This window comes from Oncorhynchus tshawytscha, linkage group LG01 (genome assembly GCF_018296145.1).
Source record: "Oncorhynchus tshawytscha isolate Ot180627B linkage group LG01, Otsh_v2.0, whole genome shotgun sequence".
In the NCBI taxonomy this organism is placed as follows: Eukaryota; Metazoa; Chordata; class Actinopteri; order Salmoniformes; family Salmonidae; genus Oncorhynchus; species Oncorhynchus tshawytscha.
In genome coordinates, this window is record NC_056429.1 from 81,893,620 (window position 1) to 81,903,888 (window position 10,269).

General features: G+C 43.4%; 1 long non-coding RNA gene across 1 annotated transcript; it reads right to left on the reverse strand.

Annotated features, from left to right (window-relative positions):
- Positions 1–5,423: 5,423 nt before the first annotated feature.
- LOC112253729 lies at positions 5,424–7,513 on the reverse strand. The gene is made up of 2 exons (XR_002954066.2): positions 6,401–7,513; positions 5,424–6,286 (listed from the first exon to the last, which is right to left on the reverse strand). It is a non-coding gene; the product is annotated as an uncharacterized LOC112253729 (long non-coding RNA).
- Positions 7,514–10,269: the final 2,756 nt, after the last annotated feature.

The window sequence follows — 10,269 nt, forward strand, 5'->3', positions numbered from 1 at the left end:
GATTATCATCATAAAAAGTTCACTAAAGGCTAGATTCAAGCCATAGCGAGGAAGATCTGCGTTATATCCATTGTCTTACATTAGCACGTCACGGAGAAGTGATGCCATCTGACACGAGACAATGCGTTATAGCGCGATTTGAAATGTGAAGGTTGGGCCCTCATGTGCAACCTGTGCATTACCTTGAATGCAGTCTCCTTGAACACAGGAACATTGCCTTTAAATTTCAATTGCCCAATAGCGCGGGTCTTCAGCACTACGGATTTTATCCAAGCCAAGGTACTGCAGTTTATTACAGCATAGGCCAGTGTCTTACACTTTTCAGTTTAAATGCCGGTCTCCTACATAGTTACAGTTTGAAGGCCAGTGTTAGCCCATCTGCCACATGGCCTGTGTGTCCACATCAGCTGCAGGGTTCACTACCTTCCCAATCCACAGAACTAAAGCACTGAGCACTGTAATAATTTTTTTCTTAGTCGCTTACGCCTGCCCTTCATGTGATTTGAGATTAGTCAAAGACTACCAGAACAGTTAATGTTAATTTGGTTCTGAATGCCAAAATTGAATAGATACTTTGTTGAATTATGGCCAACATCCTACGTGACTGAGCTATATTGAAATACTCACATTATCAATGGCAAAAATGCCTCCTTTCCGCAATAGCTGAAAGGATTTTTCATAGTAGTGAGGTCCTCAGAGGAGGAGAGGGAAATGTGTGAGTGAATACATTTGTTCATTGTCTTTTCTGTATCCATGCTGAATTAATGGATCTCTGTTATAACTTATTAGTGTACATTGAAATTTCAATGCCTGCTGAATGCATAGATCTATTTTATGGTCTACTCTGTAAAAAATAAATATATACACTGCTCAAAAAAATAAAGAACACTAAAATAACACATCCTAGATCTGAATGAAATATTCTTATTAATTACTTTTTTATTTACATAGTTGAATGTACTGACAACAAAATCACATTATCAATGGAAATCAAATTTATCAACCCATGGAGGTCTGGATTTGGAGTCACTCAAAATTAAAGTGGAAAACCACACTATAGGCTGATCCAACTTTGACGTAATGCCCGTAAAACAAGTCAAAATTAGGCTCAGTAGTGTGTGTGGCCTCCACGTGCCTATATGACCTCCCTACAACGCCTGGGCATGCTCCTGATGAGGTGGCGGATGGTCTCCTAAGGGATCTCCTCCCAGACCTGGACTAAAGCATCTGCCAACTCCTGGACAGTCTGTGGTGCAACGTGGCGTTGGTGGATGGAGCGAGACATGATGTTCCAGATGTGCTCAATTGGATTCAGTTCTGAGGAACGGCGGGCCAGTCCATAGCATCAATGCCTTCCTCTTGCAGGAACTGCTGACACACTCCAGCCACGCGAGGTCTAGCATTGTCTTGCATTAGGAGGAACCCAGGGCCAACCGCATCAGCATATGGTCTCACAAGGGGTCTGAGGATCTCATCTCGGTACCTAATGGCAGTCAGGCTACCTCTGGCGAGCACATGGAGGCCCCCCAAAGATATGCCACCCCACACCATGACTGACCCACTGCCAAACCGGTCATGCTGGAGGATGTTGCAGGCAGCAGAACGTTCTCCACGGCGTCTCCAGACTCTGTCACGTCTGTCACATGTGCTCAGTGTGAACTTGCTTTCATCTGTGAAGAGCACAGGGCGCCAGTGGCGAATTTGCCAATCTTGGTGTTCTCTGGTAAATGCCAAACGTCCTGCATGGTGTTGGGCTGTAAGCACAACCCCCACCTGTGGACGTCGGGCCCTCATACCACCCTCATGGAGTCTGTGTCTGACCATTTGAGCAGACACATGCACATTTGTGGCCTGCTGGAGGTCATTTTGCAGGGCTCTGGCAGTGCTCCTCCTGCTCCTCCTTGCACAAAAGCGGAGGTAGCGGTCCTGCTGCTGGGTTGTTGGCCGCCTCCACGTCTCCTGATGTACTGGCCTGTCTCCTGGTAGCGCCTCCATTCTCTGGACACTACGCTGACAGACACAGCAAACCTTGCCACAGCTCGCATTGATGTGCCATCCTGGATGAGCTGCACTACCTGAGCCACTTGTGTGGGTTGTAGACTCCGTCTCATGCTACCACTAGAGTGAAAGCACCGCCAGCATTCAAAAGTGACCAAAACATCAGCCAGGAAGCATAGGAACTGAGAAGTGGTCTGTGATCATCACCTGCCTATAATTTCCACCTGTTGTCTATTCCATTTGCACAACAGCATGTGAAACTTATTGTCAATCAGTGTTGCTTCCTAAGTGGACCGTTTGATTTCACAGAAGTGTGATTGACTTGGAGTTACATTGTGTTGTTTAAGTGTTCCCTTTATTTTTTTGAGCAGTGTATATATACATAATTAAATAGGACCATTGCTTGGTCAGGAAGTTGTATAATAAAGTCCATGGTTACACATTGCTTTTTCTGATAACAATTCTGTAAACAGCTGACAAGGGTTTTTCTTGAAGGTGTTAAAATAGTTTTGGGAAGAACTTATGTTATCAGGGGAGACCGTTGGTAATGGATGCTTTGACAAGGGCTGTGCTTAAGAGCATAAAAACCGTGATGTATCATGGGTAAATTGTGACTGACTGATCTACAAGTAATATTGAGTAGTTGTTCACGATGCAAGGTGATTTGCAGAACAGTTGGTCTCGACTCGTCTTTTTGTCTGCTGCAATGTGGAATACGCCCAGGCTCTCTGTGATAGATCAGGAGATTTTTTTTACATCACATCATCAATCTATCACGCAGCCAGTCTCTCAAAGCTTGTATTGATTTTGAGGGACTGTGAAAAGCAATCAGAAGTCTGAGTTCATCACTTTATAAAGTGCAGTACATAGGCAGCGTCTTGTAAATCTAAAGGTTCACAAATGATAACCAGCTTCTACCCCCAACCCATAAGACTGCTGAACAGTTCATCAAATGGCTACCTGGATCATTTACATTGACCCCCTTTATTATGTATTTATCAATCTTAATGGTTTTGCACTGGCTCTATATATACACACACACAGAGGGTCTTATACAGCTAACCTTGTGGTGGTGGTGGGGGGGGGGGGACAATTTCGTCCCATTCAAAATCCAATTTTTCCCTTACCTTAACCCAAAATCATAATTCTAACCTTAATCCTAAACCCCCTAGAAATAGCATTTGCCCTTGAGACTTCTGGTCCCCATAATAATATTCAAACATGTCCACTACATATGCTCACAAAACACATGCAACATGACGCCACAGACACACTTGGTACTCCTTGTATATAGTAACAATTTCCTTTAGCAAATATTAGTGTTATTGTTTTAATTATTTTACTCTGCACTGTTAGGTTTGGGCTCATACGAAAGCATTTCACTGTGGAGTCTACACCTGTTATATTCGGCTCAAGTGACCAATGAAATGTGATTTGAGCTATGTTTTCATTCCATAGATGATGCTGTGTGTTTGGTATCTTTATCAACAATGCTGTACCCATGATAAGACTGCACATTGAATCAAGGTGCAGTCTGATTGTAGCAGTGGTTTGGTGGTTTCTTTTTTTTTTGGGGGGGGTTATTATTATCATTTAAAATAAAATAAAAATGTAATAATAATTTTCAAAGTTTTGCTGACAGATGTATAACCTATTGAATATAATTTTAGAATATGCATAAAATGCATCCTCCAAATCCTACATCTGCCCACACAGGCTGCGTTTCTGATTATTTTCTTACACTAATTGGTCTCTGACATTTTTGAGCTGATCTGATGGTTAAAACACTGATTGGTAAAAAAATAAAATGGTTTGCCTGTGTAAACACAGCCTTAGGCATACCTAATTTCATAATAGGCCATCATCACTGTCAATTGTGAATGATAATTCTTCACATTTTACCAGTGAAACGTCCAAACTGCATCTGCATACCAATCATTTGATCTCAATCAGTTTCATGGGAATATGCATTTGAATGTTCTTGATTTGTGGGCTAATTCATCTACTTTGTATATTGATAATTTACATTTATTCTGCATGTGACACACTTTGATTTGACAGTTTATTTGTGCAAACCTACAGTATATGGAAAAGCATTACACTGTTATTGGTGGTGGAAACAAATTTAAATGGTAGGCAACAAGTGAGATTTTAATGTGATAGACTATGTGATGAATTATGCTTACCGATTTCTATAGCTTTCATGGCCAAGTTAGCGAGGAGATGTGACTACTCAGCGTCAACCCTTGAGTTCCAGGAATCAGCCATGACCATGGTCCTCAAAGCCAAAATGTTAATTTCTTTTTTTTTTCCAGACGAGAAGAGTTGATATGATTATATGTGGGCTATGAGTATGTGTAAATATCTAGTCATACTTGTGAAACATTGTAAATGGTGCCCTCTTGTGGCACTACTACTGTATATGACAGCTATGACAGACTGGACCATTTGTAGTGCAGGAATGCAAATCTGAGCAAATGTTTTGAAAACCTCTAAATCAGGACCTTCTTTGGGGCCTGATGCTTTCTCATTATTTGAGGGCATGCGTCAAAGGCTTCTCAAATTTTTTGTTACAATGCATAGCAAATGTGTTAAATCAACACTGACCGTGGGTCCTGTGTGTGGAGGTCCACACTTTTCAGTGTTAAATTAACACTGCTTATTGTAAAGCCTTATTTGCATATTTACCAGAGTGCCTTTCAAGTGAATTGTAGAGGTACCACCAATAACTATTTGTTAGAGACATGGTTGTTGCATTCATCCACTCCAGACTGTAATTGGTTAAGAGGCATAGGCCTACTGTATGTGATTGTAATTAAGGTTTGGTCATACTGTTTGGGATTCTTGTGGTCAATTTGCCATGTACTATTTATAGTTATGTTCCGGGTCCCCTGACAAGCTGTTAAAAATAATAATTGGGGAACCCTGCATTAAATAAGTGAAATGAAGATTTGCAAAAAATATATTTGGCACTTACAGCACCAAAGGTCATGCAGAATAACCTACTTACCGCATAAGATGAATCTGCACGGTGCTATGTCTGTGGTGCACTGCATAAAATTATCTCTGAGGACAGGAGGAGGGATAGAGGTCTGATTTGTGACTAATCAATTTAACACTTGGTTCACGAAACCTAGATAATGGCGTTTCCTATCATGTAATTATGAGTTTTACATGAAGACCTGCAATGCAGAGTGTGGCTTGTGCTCATTCACATCCCCTTCCAATTCCTACACTTGGTTAAATTTTGTGAAATCAGACCGTAGTAGTTTCGATCTGCATTTTTTTGTCTCTGAAACTTTGAGTCTATTTATACATTTCCCCCATCCTCTACTATTCTGGTTTGTACAGCATACTGTACATGGCCCCTTGCACTTACAGAAGCAACACAAATCCTAACGTAACAGAGACGCTGAGAGTCGAGAAGCAGGTGAAACGTTTAAAACAAACATGAAGCGAGACAACATCACAGTAACGTCTACGCATAAACACAGGAACAATACTGACTGAGGAAAGAACCAAAGGGAGTGACCGATATAGGTGAGGAAATCAGGAAGGTGATGGAGTCCAGGTGGGTATCATGTGGATATGCAGGTGCGTAATGATGAATCCCAGGACCGGCTGTTAGATGTCGAATGCCGGAGGGAAGGAGCGAGAGAAGATTTGACAGTACCACCCCCCCACCAGAATGTCCACCGGAACCCAACACCGCTCCTCTGGGCCATACCCCTCCCAGTCCACCAGATACTGGAGCCGACCCCCACAACGGCACGAGTCCAGTAGGGATCTGACGGCATAGGCCGGACTCCAGTCAATAATCAATACATGGACGTAACCCGCCATCCTTCTTGGCCATGAAGAACAAATCAGCCGATGCAGGAGAAGTGGACGTGCGGATGAAACCTTGATGGAACGCCTCTTGAATGTAATCCTCCACAGCCTGGGTCTCAGCCACCAACAGAGGGTAGATGCGTCTGTGGAACCGGCAAGCAGGTCGATGGCACAGTCCAAGGGGTGATGAGGAGAAAGACCGGTGGCGCAGGTCTTGGAGAATACCTCCCGCAGGTCCTGGTATACTTCCGGGATGTTGGGCTGAAGGGCAACCACAGGACTCAATTGACGTGGAACCACAGGGGATGGGGAAGCAGGTCGTCCGGCATTCGGGTGACCAGTCTGATGCTTATTCTCGACCATGAGATGGTGGGGTTATGGCGTTGAGTTCGAGGATGATCTTGTGAACTGGTAATGAAGGGGATGGTTCTAGATCCTAGTGGCTGACTATCAAGGGCTTGAACCGGGAAAAGAGAGCGGGTATGAGATATTGAGAGGCAAGGACACAGTACATGAGGGTCAGTCAATTAGTGTGATGGACACCAAAGAGTGATAAAGATGGAATACTCACTCCTGCCCCAGGAGGTGGAAGATCACGTGATTGTTCATCTACTCTTGTGTATCCCAGATTAGGAAGTGCCGGATACCGCTGGAGCACTCCTTGACCACAATACAGACAGAGCCCCATCACTCCGCCATAGGGAGGCGTGTGACCCCTACCTCCATGGGTTCAGGCTCTAATCGAGTGTTCACTGAGGGAGGGAGAGACGCAATGAGAGTACCTGCACTCCTGAAGTAGGTTATCCAGACGGATGGCCATCGCAATGAGTGTGTCCAAGGAAAGCTTGTCTCGACAGGCCAGTTCCATCTGGACCATTTCGCGCAGACCTAAATAGCGTACGAAGTGCCGGCTAGTTCCATCTGCTGGATGTTGGTACCGTCTGGAAGGTGAGCGCGTACTCGGCAGCCGTCTAGTCCCCCTGCCATAATTGGAGTAGGTGCTCACCCCCCTCTCTGCCCTCCGGGGGAAGATCGAAGACACATTTAAACCGAGCCATGAACCACTCATAAGATTCTAGCTCCTCTCCCAGATGGCCGTGGCCCATTCCAACACCCTCCCAGTCAGCAGAGAAATAACTGTGGCAACCTTGGACCGTGGGAGCTCCCATCTGGTGTGTAAAGTCGAAGGAGCACTGAAGAAGGAAGCCAGGGCATTTAGATGGAGTGCCATCATATTTATCTGGGAGGGACAAACGGGCATCGCTGACCTGAGCAGGTTGATGAATGGGCTGACTCACTGGGTCGACTGGTTGTAGAGTATCCTCTGCTAGTTGAAGACAACGCCTCCCGGGTGTGTTCGTGACTTTGCACATGGCGAAAAACCTCTTCCATAGCCGTCCCCAGTTGTGCCAGCTGGTCATGGTGTTGACTTAGAAGGTCAACCTTCTGGGAGATATTCTGTTTTCTTGCTACTTCCATTGTTGGAGTCAGTAGTCTGTAACCGAGACTCTGAGAGTAGAGAAGCAGGTGAAACATTTACTAAAACAACAACCATGAACCGAGACAACATAACAGTAGTTTCTACACAGGAGCAATACTGAGGAAAGAACCAAAGGGAGTGGCAGATATAGGGGAGGTAATCAGGAAGGTGATGGAGTCCAGGTGAGTATCATGTTGACTTACAGGTGCGCGGAATGATTGATGCCAGGTGTGTGTAATGATGAATCCCAGGACTGGTGGTTAGTTTTCACACAAGATCCCAGGTGAACAGTTACATGATGTGGATCATTGGTTGTCAGTCATCACACACAGAGGCCAACAGGACAGTCTGTTTGAACAGTGTTATTTTTAACTTAATGAGAAAATGTGTCTGAAAATAGTTTGTGGGAATATTTTACTAGGCCAGATTCAGAACATTAGCCTATAGCATATTTGCAATGATATACCTAAAATTCATGAAATTCTAGATTACTTTTATATTGCCATTTCTGTAAGTAGGCTACAGTGTATTTGATGGAGAAATCATGCTTTGAAATTAAGTATGTACCGTGTCAGAAATCATGGACTGATGTTATTTACATTTTTGATGTCATTTTAGATACTTTGTGATGGTAATGATATAGTACGCTAATCATCCAGTTGATTCTACTGTCATAGATCTGGGCAGTTTGTGACTGTCTGAAATACCTTTAGGAACATTCAAAATGCATGTAATATTATCATTCATAGGTGGGGATGACCAACATGTGATGTATACTTTTGTGCAGAGAGGGGCAGTATTGTCATAGCAATGCTCAATATACAGTAATATTGGAGATGGATAGACCTACTATTGGTCCCCAACTTTCAGCTCATAATGGTATCTACAATATATTCTTACATGTCGACTGATTTCATTTTATCATATTAAAAAGCAGTATGATTTGCACTAGCCTAAACAATTCAAGCTCTGACAACAATGTAACTTAGACCAACGCTCTGCCCCATGGCATTTTGACCCTGTTCTATATGTGTTAGTGTCTTGGTCAGAAGGCCCATGGGAGCTGATCTCTGATTTGTAACTAAAGTGAAAAAGCAGTCTTCTCCAAAGGCCTGTTTAGTACCACAACCATGCCGTGTGATAGCAAGAAGGTGCGGAGATGGGTGGGGAATGGGGGCTCCATCACAGTGCTCGGTGCAGGAGCCTAATACTCCCAGACACACACCATTTCTGGGTCCTAAATGACATCCTATTCCCTATTTAATGTACTACTTTTGACCAGAGCCCAAAAGTAAATCAGTATGTAGGGAATAGGGTACTATGTGGGACTCATCCCATATCAGAGGTTAATCCATTCACGAGGGGACGTCTCCCTTTCATCTGCTGCTCTGAGACACATGAGCATAAGGTCAAGAGCAGCTCACGTTATTAGCCGTAATGTCAGAGACAAGTGGTGTAATTGACTTCAAGGGAGAGAGGGATGAAAGGGTGAGAGAGGGAATAAGAGAGGAGGGAAGAGAGCAGATAGGGAGGTATATAGCCAGCCAGGCAACCAGATGATCATTGTGAAATGTCTTTTCTAAATGAGTAGTATGCCTATCACTCTGAAAAGGTCTAAAACATCTATGACTATGTCAAATCAAATCAAAGTTTATTAGTCGCGTACACAGGTTTGCAGATGTTATCACAGGTGCAGTGAAATGCTTATCTATCTCCAACAGTGCAGCAATACCTAGCAATACACACATAATCCAGAAAAATGCAATAATAAATTACATAGGAGGAGCCATGACTAGCATACGACATATAAAGTTGGTGAAACAGTAAACGTTATTATTCAACGGGTGGGTCTAATCCTGAATGCTGATGGGCTAAAATCGCTTTCCAGCCGGTGTCTATTCCACAAGTTACCACCAGCTAAATCTATGACGTTAAAACGCCTATTTACTCTGTTCCACTTGACTGTCTCATCAGTCCAGCCAGGTCATTTATAAACTTGATCTCCACTATAAAAAGCATCTAGACATTATCTCACATTTCTTTTAGATTAACCTTTAGTTTTCAACAGAGGAGATTTGTATTAACATTGCTGTCTGTCTCTCCGACATTTCCAACATTGTTTCAATATTCAAATTCGATCTCCAGCTGTCCCATAGCAATGAACGAGTCAGGTGTCGGGAGGAGACAGACAGGCAGCGTTTCTCAGCCAGTCGAAATCATGAATCAGCTGGCATCATTTTTATGGATATATATACAAAGAAATGTCAATTGAAAAAAGGTCAAATGAAACGAAGTGCAGCTACTGTAGTTTGCGGTCTTTCCAGCTTCAGTTTGAAGTGATTGTGTTAGCTGTGTTGTTGGCTAGCTCCTCTGAACAAGTGTCCTGACGATTGAGCACATTTTCATACCGGGTGAAATCATGCCTCATTAAATCATTGTTAAGGATGTATCCAAATAAATGTCACTATAAAACAGTTTAAACAAATGCAGTTACTTTGCTATTATTCTGGCTGCACTTTTTGACATGACTGTAAGTTAGCCGTAGATGGCTTGCTAGCAAGCAAGGAATACGAACATTGCCAGCCAGTATGTCAAAGGAACATTTAGAACGAACGACTGGGTCACGTCCATCAGTGGAGGCTTATGAGGGGAGAACGGCTCTGAAATCTCTGCGGTTGCAGACGATACAGCCCGACAGGGTGCTCTCAATGGTACATCTGTAGAAGTTTGTGTGGGTCTTAGGGGCCAAGACAAATTTGTTCAGCCTCCTTAGGTTGAAGAGGTGCTGTTTTGCGCCTTCTTCACCACACTGTCTGTGTGAAGAGACCATTTCAGTATGTCAGTGATGTGCAATTTTCTTTCTTGCTCAAAACTTGAACCTAGCGACACCTGGTGACTGAACTGTAGTAACAAACTTGGGCTTTCAAACAGTTAGGAATCATTCCTCAACTAGTTCCGCT